The sequence below is a fragment of the Otolemur garnettii genome, unplaced genomic scaffold (genome assembly GCF_000181295.1).
Source record: "Otolemur garnettii isolate 467f Iridium unplaced genomic scaffold, OtoGar3 scaffold00073, whole genome shotgun sequence".
Lineage (NCBI taxonomy): Eukaryota > Metazoa > Chordata > Mammalia > Primates > Galagidae > Otolemur > Otolemur garnettii.
The window spans coordinates 9,689,816-9,700,322 of NW_003852468.1; the positions used below are offsets into that span (position 1 = coordinate 9,689,816).

Consider the following 10,507-nt stretch of genomic DNA (forward strand, 5'->3'; position numbering starts at 1 on the left):
AGACTCGCTTGAGCCCAGGAGTTGGAGGTTGCTGTGAGCAGTGAAGCCATGGCACTCTACCCAGGGGCTCAGCTTGAGGCTCTGTCTCAAAAAAAAAGAACCTCTACAATTGACTGCTTCCCTCTATTGACCACCTCTTTAAATTGACCTAATTTTCATAGACCAGACATGCACCAGGCCTAGTTTCTTATGTTGATCACCTCCATATGTTGACCAGTTTCAGTCCCCTGGGTAGTCAACTTACGGAGATTCTGCTGTATTTATAAAACACATATAAGGCTCTAGCAAACATAAATTACTAGACTATAAATTACTTAAAGCAGAAACTACACCTTCACATCTCAGTGTCCATCAAAGAACCTAATTTTGGGTCACTGTAACATCTGCTCCATGACTGAATCTGAAATTAATTGAAATTATGCAACATTTTCATAACCCCAGAATTTAAAAGACAGTTTCAAAGGCATCAACAGATTGGGGATAGATTGTAAACTATACAAAATGCAAAGATTAGTGTTAAATTTCAACTACTATGATAATTAACTTAGTGGGTGCTTAATGTTTTATAGTATTGCCAACTTGTCTAGAATAGAATAAATGAACTTTAAAATAGCAGTGAAAATACATTAAATAAATTTACTCTCTGAATAAACTAAAATGTACAGTCTGCAATAAGAGATTTCCTATTATTAACTTAAAAATCATATAAACTGCATTTGGAATTTGTCCAAATAGTTGCACCCACCTCTTAGAACCTCTTTATAAGTTTTTTTCTCTGATAGCTAAACCAGTCTATTATGAGCAAAGTTATTTTACATATTCAAAATAAGTGGATACAGCACAAAATTACAAAAAACCATGAATAACATGTAATCGGTGCATATACTTATGAGTTCAATGTAGGGTATTTCAAGTTTTAATTAATCTAAGTATCTTGGCTCGGCGCCTGTGGCTCAAGTGGCTAAGGTGCCAGCCACATACACCTAAGGTGGCTGGTTCGAAATCAGCCCGGGCCCTCCATAAAACAATGATGGCTGCAACCGAAAAAAAAAATAGCCAGGCGTTGTGGCGGGTGCCTGTGGTCCCAGCAACTTGGGCGGTGGAGGCAGGAGACTCGCTTGAGCCCAGGAGTTGGGAGGTTGCTGTGAGCTATGCCACCGCACTCTACCCAGGGGGAAAGCTTGAGGCTCTGTCTCAAAAAATAAAAAAAAAAAAAATCTAAGTATCTCTTATCAGTTGTTTGTAGTTCAGTAAATTCCTATTATGAAATTTGGCTTAACGATATTCTGAGATCAATCATAGGATTATATATTTAATTTTAAATTTGGTTAACTTTGATACTCCACACTTTGACTCACTCTCTGCCAATATGAAATAGGCCAGAGATAGGAAACAAAGGGAAAACTGGAATGATTCATAAAGAATTTTTCAGATTTATAAAGCTTAAATAAGTCATTAGTACTTTTAAAAAACCATTAATTTGTCTAACAACTTAAGTTTATTTCACAAAACACATTAATCTTCCTTGTGTATATCACACTCTTCTAAATACTACATTAAAATAATTATTTTTAGACCACTTATAAAAAGCACGCTATTTCCTGTTTAAACTCTACCTTAATAATCACACACAATTTCCTTTTTTTATTGGGGGGGTGTGTGTGTGTGCGTGAGCATGTTTGTACTTTCTATCTCTAAATGGCCTATTTTCAAGCGGAAATGAGAGCATGGCACAGTTCTCTGCTGAACTGCTTTGTTGATCAGAACATCATGATAATGAGCAAAGCTAAGCTTATAAGGTTCAATACTCATCTGGATCATTTAATATTGAAATAAACTGCCCTGTCAACCAGTCACCTCAAAATGAGACTGTGTCAAGAGGACTGGTAGAGTGTGAATCATTCAGTGCAAACTTGTAACTATTATTATAAAAAATTCAATATCTAAATGGGCCATTATCTTTGTATATGAAAGACTGAAAAGCACATTAAAAGTACAGTTTGTAATCTCCAAATTTCATACACAGAACAAAATGGGAAAAAAAGAAGAAAAAAATGATACTTTATCTCTTTCACCTCTCAGTAACATACAAAAGCCTATATATTTCTGTTTAATGCTAAACTTTTTCATAAGATGTAATTATGGCATTAGATAATGCAGAATATATGGTATCTAAGTGGGCAAAAAATACTTAAAGATACACCATTAACACTTTTACAACTGATTACCTACAATCGTTATAGTCGATTCATTTAATTTGAAAGGAAACATCAGGGGGAAAGTAAGTTTATATTCACAATTTTAAGTGCACCACAGTATTAAAATAGAAACACCTTATAGAGTTATTCCTATTGAATATGTAAAATAAGAGATTTTTAGACCTGGGAGCTTAAAAGTTATCTGGGGTTCAACAAACATTTACTGTGTCCTTAGAATATATCAGACAGAGATTAAGGTGCTTTCAGTTAACTCGGCAAGTGCAACCTGTTCCCTTTTATAGATGTTGAAGCTCCTGTTCTCTGCTTATGCCAAATCAAGCCATGGACGGTTCAGAACCAGAAATGCTGAACAAAGTCCTCACAATGGTATAATTTTCTATCAATACAGACTGCTATCATCCTCCCTTATAAACTAAATAAAATTTCAAAGATGCAATGCTGACCTTATTTAACAAAAACAATAGTCTCTGTTTTCTGAAAAACTATAAATGCAAACAACTTAAAAATTCAACTATGAGAGTCTTCAACTAAGTACCTGTTGTGTAATTTATTGCAAAGAACAAAACATGGGGCTCTCAGCTGTAAGTTTTTAAAACTATACAAAACAGAAATTAAGTAAATTACAGATATCATTAAAAATTCCTTTGTAAAAAATAAAATTAATTACCCATGTGAAAAACTGGCTGCATACCTGAAATATCTATTTTATATAAAAAAAGATCATCAACCATACATACACTAACAAAGTTCATAGATAACAGTAAACACTAGCAAAATCTGGAGTTTTTTAACTATCATGTATTACTACAGAGTATAAAACTACCTGAGGACAGAGACCCTGCCTAATTCATCTCTATATCCAAACAGCTAATTATATCCAATAATTAGCACCCTCCTGTTAAATGTTGAAAAGAGAGGTGAACTAACATATAAATTCTAAATGTAAGCCACTGAAAAATTCAACCTAACAATCTAAAATATTTTTTATGACTGAAATTATTTTTTAAGTGCTAAATAATAAGAGCCAGTGAAAATTCATGCTCAGTAACTGTAGCTGTCAAAACTAGTATAACCTATTCTTTGAAGGCAATTCAGATATACACCAGAAGTGTGTTTATAGGTTTTGAATTGGGCAGTCCTTCTAGAAATGAATCCTCAGGAAATATTGCAAAAGAAAGAAAATGTTGCATATGCATATGCTCACTTTATTATTTTAAGAAAGAAGGGTAATCTGTTACAGAATTAGAGGGAAAAAAATAGAGGAGAAAAAGAAATTACCTATATCCCCAATAGCAAAAAAAAAACCAGACTATTTTGCAATCACTGAAAAAGGTTAGAAACAAAGATTATTATCCTCATAATTGGTCTTCCTGCTTCCACTCTTACCTCTTCACCCCACGTCCCCTATCTTGGTTTCCACACAGCAGCCACAATAAGGTTTACAAACTTAACTCAAAATAGGTCTCCTCTACTCAAAACATCCAAGGGTTTCTCATCTCATCCAAAGTAAAATCCAAAGTTCTTACCATTGCCTACAAGCCTTACAGTGGCCCCAGCTAATTCTCTCACCTCAAGTCCTCTCACTTTCTCACACACTGGCCTCCTAGCTGTTATCAAAAGGCCAAGTTCATTTAGGTGTCTTGGTATTTGTTGTCCTCTCTGCCTGTAACCTTCTTTTCTAAGGTTTCTACACATCCCTGGTTTCCTGTAGGTTTCTGCTCCTAACTATCCTGTCACTGTTTCTATCCCCTTACCCTACTTCACTCTTCTGGATAGCTCTAATCACCTGACATATTCTATATCTGGTTATGGCGTGCATCTCCTGATTAGAATACAAGCTCCACGACAGCAAAGACTTTGTCTTATTCCCATACCAGGCATTCAAAAAGTACTTACTTTGAATTAATAATTAATGTTGATAAGAAAATTATATGAAAAACCATGCATATAAGCTTGAAAAGGAAAAAATGAATAGTTTGATTTGTGAACATTTTTGAGTGCTGATCATATTGCTAAAAAGTATTTTGTACAATAATAACCATAAGTCAATTCTGATGATTTTAAGCTGTCAAAAGTGACTAGAAAAATCTTATTCCCAAAGATCCAAAGTTGGTCCCTAAGTGTAGATACTGTCATTCCTGAGCCCATGCAAAGAATGAACAAAGACTTTTGAATAGTTTTAATACAAAACTGAGTAACACTGAAGGATTCCAGTTCACCTGTAAGTATTTGTGGTTGGTTTCAGAAGGTCCCTAAAACTGAATGTAAAATTTTGTGCAATAAATATCTATTGACTTTTTTCTAAAGAGAGAGTTCATATATTTCATCATATTTTCAAAGGGGTCAGTGACCTAAAAAAGCCTATAAATTATTGTTTATATGTTGGAAGTGAAATGCAGTATCCTACATAAAGTACCTCTCAAAAAAATAGGAGATGTACAATACCTAGACATATCCTTGTACTCATTCAATTCATTCAACAAATACTGAATATGTATAGTCCTCAAAAACTTATACCTACTTGTATCTGAAATAAAACACAATTAAAAATACCAAGGAAACAACATTAAGATTCATTGAAATGGCAGTGGTTACAGTGCTGGCCACATACACCAAGGCTGGTGGGTTCAAACCCGCGCAGGCCAGCTAAACAACAATGACAACTACAACAGAAAAATAGCCAGGCATTGTGGCAGTCTCCTGTAGTCCAAGCTACTTGGGAGGCTGAGGCAAGAGAACCGCTTGAGCCCAAGAGTTTGAGGTTGCTGTGAGCTGTGATGCAATGGCACTCTACCCAGGGCAACAGCTTGAGACTCTGTCTCAAAAAAAAAAAAAAAAAAAGATTCATTGAAACACCACACTAAAAAAAGAATACCAAACAATATAAATATAATTTCAAGACATAAAGTGTTGTAGGAAAGCATAATAAAGACATTAGTCTAGGGGCTTAAATCAGCACTTACTATGTCAAAGTATCACAGGAATCAATTTATCAAAAGAAAAGAAAAACTACCCACAGGGCATGTCCACTCCCACACATTCTGACAGGAAACCCAAAGAAAGTTTCCAAATCCTGTTTCCAGCAGCACCTCTTCCGGGGACTGCCTGTCTGCAAGCATCTGAAGGTAAGAGCCCCAAGTTTTAAGAGCTGACACTTTACTTTTATTGTAATAGAAACATCATCTACCACCCAAGAAGCAGAACACTGTCTACCTGTAAGGCTGTGGCCCATTAGCCTTCTGCCCTATTATTCCATTTCATTTATTTCCTCCTCCCATCGAAACGGTGACAAAACAAATTCCCTTCCCAAAAAGAATACATATGCTTGTTCTTTTTCCAACAGGTCAAAGGTCCCCTAAACTCTGGTTCTCAGGCCTGTGAGGAGATCCCATTTTTCAGGCATGAGTATCTTCCTCTCAACTTCTCCCCATGGCAATAAATTACACAATTCAACTGAAGACACCGTCCTTCCTTAATTTCCTGAGTGAGGGGAAAGTGACACTTCTACCCACTCTGGTTTGAAGGAAAATGAGAAAAACACTGTGACCCCTTCCCCAACAAAATTCAGGGGAGAAGCAGAGACCCAAGAAAAGGCGAACACATGACATGCTACAGAAGACGGGGTAAAGAAGGCGGGAAGGGGGCTGGAAGGTGGAGTAGGGTGTAAAGATGTCAGCCCTAGCCACCAGGGCAAAAAAGGAAAGAGAGACCCTGAACCCTGACAGAGCTGAACACGCAGAGGGAAACGCTCCAGTCTACCCGTACCTCTCTAGCAGGGAACAGAGAACAGGAAATTCACCCGACCCAACAATTCCCTCCTCGTGTACCCCCAAAGGGATAGTGGGGTTGGAAGGAAGCTCTGACCCCAGACTGAGGACATGCAAAAGGAGAAAGGCAGCGATGTCCCTCTCAGGGAGTGAGGGGCGAGGGCCGTGTCCGGGGAGACGGCGAAGGAAATGGGCTTGTGCTGTGACACCTCGGGGAGTTGGAGGGTGGGGGACACAATGTCCTCTTTCTCTGCCACAGCCGGCCCCGGCCCCTCCCGACCGTCTCCCGAAGGCCCAGCCACAGTCAACCCGGCTGGGTCCGCGGGCGTGGTTGGCTCTGGCCCTGGAAGCGGCCGGGCCTCCCTGTGTCCCTGCCCCTCCCGCCGGCCAGGCCCCCGGGCCGCCGCCCCGGACACCGAGAGAACGCAGAGGAGGAAGGGGGAGCCAGGGGACTGACCGGCGACAGGAGCCGCCTCAGCCCGGGCTCGGCCGACCCGCGCCCCCCGCTCCCTCCGGGGCCAGCTGGGGCTCCCCGCCCCTCACTCACCCCCCCGCCCGGGTCCGGCGCCTCCTCCACCTCCTCCTCCTCCTCCTCCCTCCTCTCGGCCGTGGCTCCTGCTCCGGCTCTACGCGGCGACGGCAGCAACGACAGCTTCGGGAACGGCGGCGACGGTGGCGGCGCCTCCAGAACGCGCACGCACGCAGCACGTAGGCCCCGCCCCCTTCGTTCCGTCCCGCCCCGCTGAGTCGGCGTCCAGGAACCTTCAGCCCCGCCTTCCCTGCGCAGTTCGGGAATCCACTTAAAGGAGCCGCGCAGGAAGGAAAGAGCGGGGAGAGCTGGGGAAGGGGTGGGGAGTTTCGGCTTTGCAGAGAGCGGAATGGGGGCGAAGGGTTCGGATGGGTAAGGCCCGAAATGAAATGAGGAATGGTCCAGAGATTAAGGAGTAATAGAATTTGGAGAGAACGCAACCATTCCACAAGTACTAACTGAGCACCTTTTAGGTACTGGGCACTGTTCAAGGCAAAGGGTATAAAGTCACAGAAACACTCAAAGGCCCTTGTGGAATTTGCATTCTAGTCGCGTGGGAGAGGGGAGACAGACGACGAACAAGTGACAAAAGTTTTAGATAATTATACGTGGAGTGCAGAAAAATAAAGCAGGAGATAGGATGACGTTACAGCTGGTCAGATGTCTTTCAAAGAAGACCTTTGAGTACGTACATACATGATATGTAGGAAAGAGCCTAAGCAAACACGGGGTGGGATGGGGTAGGTAGAAACAGCATTTCCGGTCTGAGAGAAAATCGGCCCTAAACCCAGAGGTGTCAGGGTGCACTTGCCTTATTGATGGCTGAGTCGAGTCAGTCAGCCAGAGGGCCATGTAGTTAGACAGGTGGACAAGTAGCCAGATCCTGCGGAGCCTATAGGCCATTACAAGCGCAACAGGAAGCCAAGGGAGAAAGAGTGACTGCATCAGACATACACATTATTAAAAATTACTCTTATTAATGTTTGTAAAATAGTAGGAAGGCACAAATGTTGGGAGGAGGACCATAAGGAGGCTGTTTGTGGTAGCTTGGACTAACTAGCATGGCAGCTGCACACAGCTGAGAAGAGGGCTATTTTATTTTATCAAGACACATTTTAGTTAGAATGCAATTTGATTTGGGGGACAGTGTGTAAAATATAAAAAGATCATGGATGATTCTTAGGTTCAGAGCCTGAAGACTAGGTTAAAATGGTGTCATTTAATGAGATGGAGAAGACTCAAAGAGGAGTAGGTTTGTGGTAGGGGTAAAAGAATTCTGTATTGCATGTGTCATGTTTAAGGTGCTTGTTATACATCCAAGTGGAGATGTGAAATAAACTATTGGACATATGAGGCCAGAGTCTAGGAGTGTCCAACCTACAACCCTCCAGGCCAGCCACATACTGATTTTCTGAGGACTTTTTTTGCTTATCTGTGGTGTCAGATATCATGAAAAGTATGCAGGGACATTTTTATTTTTTTATTTTTGCTAATGAGCTTTGGTTAGTGTTTGTGTATTTAATGTGTGGCAGAGAAAAGAAAGGTTGGATACCCCTGGTAGAGATATAAATTTGGCATTCATCAGCATATGGATGCTTTTTAAGCCTTAGGTTTACTTAGGATCACTTAGGGAGTGGGAGTAGCTGGAGGAGAGGACCACCCTGGGAGATTACAGAGAAAAGGAGGTACCAGTCAGATAGGAAGAACATCAAGAGAGGGTGGAGTGTTGATAGATAACTGCTTCGGGAAGGTGGGGGTGATCAGTCTTATCAGATACTGTTGAAATAAGAAGAGGACTGGTAATTTGAACACTGGATTTTGCCTGATGAAAGTTGCTGATGACCTTGATGAAAAGTTTCAGTGGAGTCATGAGGGAGAAAGTCTGATTAGGATGTGTTAATCGAATAGGAGGTGAGGAACAGAAAGGATTTACGCCAGGTCCAAACAGCTCTTAAGAAGCTTTGTTTTAGGCTGCGCGCCTATGGCTCAAGCAGCTAGGGCGCCAGCCACATAAACCTGAGTTGGCGGGTTAGAATCCAGCCTGAACCTGCCAAACAACAATGACAACTACAACCAAAAAAATAGCTGGGTATTGTGGCAGGCCCCTGTAGTCCCAGCTACTTGGGAGGCTGAGGCAAGAGGATGGCTTAAGCCCAAGAGTTTGAGGATGTTGTGAGCTATAATGTCAGAGCACTCTACCAAGGGCGACATAATGGAACTCTGTCTAAAAAAAAAAAAAAAAAAAGGAAGCTTTGCTTTAAAAAGCAACTGAGAAATGGACAATAGCCAGAGGGGTACTTGGTACTGAAGGGAGGGCATTTTGAGATAGGAAATGCTTCCTCATTTTGGTATGTTGGAATGATCCTTTAGAAAGGTGAAGTTGATGATGCAGGAGATGGGAGGAGAAAACAGTAGAAAGATTGTTGCCAAGTAAATAAGAACCAATGGGACCTAGCACAGAAGTGAAGGGGTTGACCTTGAATAGGAGCAAGGACAGTGTGTTCACATACTGTTTTGGGAGAGAAGGCCAGGTTGTGGGTACAGACACACCCACACACTCTTCGATGTTGGTGTGCTCAGGACCCTGCAAAGCAGAGGGGGATGCTGGGGGGCCGAAATCCAGCCCTTGTTTTGCCCACCAAGTTGTGTGCTCTGGTAGGGCCACATCAGCCTAGAGAAAGGGGCACATTTCTAATTGATCCACTTGTAGAGGAGGTGCCTTTTAGCAGTCTGACATACAACACACACTGTATCTATGCACCTTTTCCCAATCTGCACTGAGTACTCACTGGGATTGGTGAGGTAAGATCTGGTTTGTATGCTTTCCTCTGGGCAATTAAAAATCTGTGAGTGGGCAAGGGCTATTGGCTTCTTAAGGAGATAGAAGAAGGTAAGAAATAATGTCTCAAAGAGTGGAAAAGTGACTAGAGAAGTGTAGTGTGGACAGCACTGAGAGCTGTCTGGAGTCCAGCCCACTCAGTAAGGTTGTGAGTTTCCCCCAGCTACACTTCAGTGCCTGGGGATTGAAGGAGAATTGTATTCAATTGGGGCTGGGTTTTGCTGATAAAAGTCAATAAGAGGAATAGGGGGTAATTATAGTGATAGACACTGGAATCTAAGCTGCGAGGGGACAAGTCAAGTAAAAATGTGGTGAGTTGATGGTTTGGGTGGTCCCTGAGGTTAGGAATAGTTGGAGAGGAAGCAATTAAGTAAGTGAAGGCCATGGGACTTTCCAAGGATCAGGCTTGGGGAAGGGAGAGTGAGGTGGTTCTGGGAGAGGAAGTATAAAATATCTGTGAGATAAAAGAGTTTAGGCTGGCAGCAAGGAGCAACAGAAACAGCAAAGCCCTCAGGCAGGCCTTGGCACAGTGTATGTGAGCCATTGGTCTGGAGTGGTCGAGGAGTTGAATTGCCCACTCGATTCAGAGAGTTGCAAAAACTGGAGAGAAACTGAGTGCAGGAGGGGATAAGCCAGCTAGTTCTTGCTGGGGCTCTGTTACCAGTTTTGGGAGATCCCAGTGGGTGCTTTGGTTTTCCGACCCTTTCCTTTCACCATGGACACCCAAGCATTTGTGTAGACACTTTACCTCACCTGGTGTTTGACAGAAACTAATCTGATACCTTTCCTCCTAAACCCAGCTCTTCCTCCTCCTGGCTTCCCCTTTTCTGCGCACGTCACTGCCTTTCTCCGTCACTAAGCTGCCCAGTTAGGCACAAAATGTAGCAAGCTACGCTAATCCCACCATGATGGACGTGGTCTTTATCTGCATAGTGCTAGACACTAATCACATGTGGCTATTGAACCCTTGTAATGTGGCTAATGTAATTGAAGAACTGAATTTTTAAATCTTAATGAATTTTAATTAAATTTGTATTTAAATAGCTGCACATGGCTACTATACTGGACCACACAGGAATAGATATTGTACTTTCTACACAATGGCTCTTCCATCCATGAGTGGGGAACCCTGAGCCTTTGGGCTCCATGTGGT

At 41.9% G+C, this 10,507-nt stretch overlaps 1 protein-coding gene across 2 annotated transcripts in view; it reads right to left on the reverse strand.

Moving 5' to 3' along the window:
* The window catches only part of RAP1A (RAP1A, member of RAS oncogene family), an 81,319-nt gene extending 74,671 nt beyond the window's left edge, over positions 1-6,648 (reverse strand). For both annotated transcript variants that reach the window (XM_003793885.3, XM_012807664.2), the window contains exon 1: positions 6,534-6,648. The gene's annotated coding sequence lies outside the window, so the exon portion shown is untranslated. The remainder of the gene's footprint in view (positions 1-6,533) is intronic.
* Between the last annotated feature and the right edge of the window lie 3,859 nt (positions 6,649-10,507).